This window comes from Aplysia californica, unplaced genomic scaffold, assembly GCF_000002075.1.
Source record: "Aplysia californica isolate F4 #8 unplaced genomic scaffold, AplCal3.0 scaffold00022, whole genome shotgun sequence".
Classification (NCBI taxonomy): domain Eukaryota; kingdom Metazoa; phylum Mollusca; class Gastropoda; order Aplysiida; family Aplysiidae; genus Aplysia; species Aplysia californica.
Window position 1 is genome coordinate 23,776 of NW_004797292.1, and position 1,117 is coordinate 24,892.

The following is a 1,117-nucleotide window of genomic DNA, read 5'->3' on the forward strand; positions in this document are numbered from 1 at the left end:
AGCAGCAGCAGCAGCAGCAGCAGCAGCAGCAATATCCATATATCACCAGTCACCCTCTTTATCTTAAAAAAAACCCCCAAATAACAATCGATGAATATAACATAACGATAGGCTAACAAGAACAGCATGAATGTACTGATTTCAGAGTAGCCTACATTTAGTAGGCCTATGGTGAGCCACACCGCCTTACAATAACACACCCGACTCTCCTCACAACCCAAGCGTTCGACATGTTTGACGTCCAAAAGTGAGGGGCGGAGCGGAAAGGAGGCTGTGGGCAATGTATTGTAAGTATTAGTCACAGAATTCTACACTTAAGTGTAGAATTCTGTGGTATTAGTTTCATAGGCCTAGTGTTTGACGCCTTATTCATCATCATTTTTATGATGTCTGGGGCCGAGGCTGTGGACTTTCCCTCCCGTTTCACATTTAGCTTCTACGTGCCCATATTCTTGCTACTACATTTGATGAGCTGAACACGAACGACTTACCGTCCCCATAATAGAATCATTAAAAAAATATTTGTTGTTATAATTTGATGTTTTGCAGTTAGGTTAGAGATTTTCTTGAAAATAATTCATTTTTGACAGTTTTACTGATGATTGATTATGTGATCTGCTGCAAATAATACTGCAGTTTGACCCTCAAAGCAGTGTAACTGTGTGTGTGCGGGAGTGAAAGTAAAGATTTACCCGGTTTAATACGCGTCGATTGATCTACGTCAGTATGCCACTAACTCGAAGATTGTGAAATTAATTTATAATGATTTTCTGGACATGAAAGTACTGTACGAACCGTGGTTTATATACTGCTAGAACTGTTGAAGACCCACATCCTCCACTTCAAACACTCAACATTCAGTTATTCAGTAGTGATGGGCCGATACCACAATTTAGGTATCGATGTCGATACCTAGTACTTTTTCAATGTATCGATACCGATACCTCGATACCTATTGCTATTGGTAACATACGCCGGGGGTAATAAAAAAAGACAAAAATACAACTATACTTTTCCAAGTATTTAGGTAATCGTGTCTAGACAAGTTGTGACTATTTAGCTGAGACTCAAACAATAATTATTTGTAAGAGAGAGAGAGAGAGAGAGAGAGAGAGAG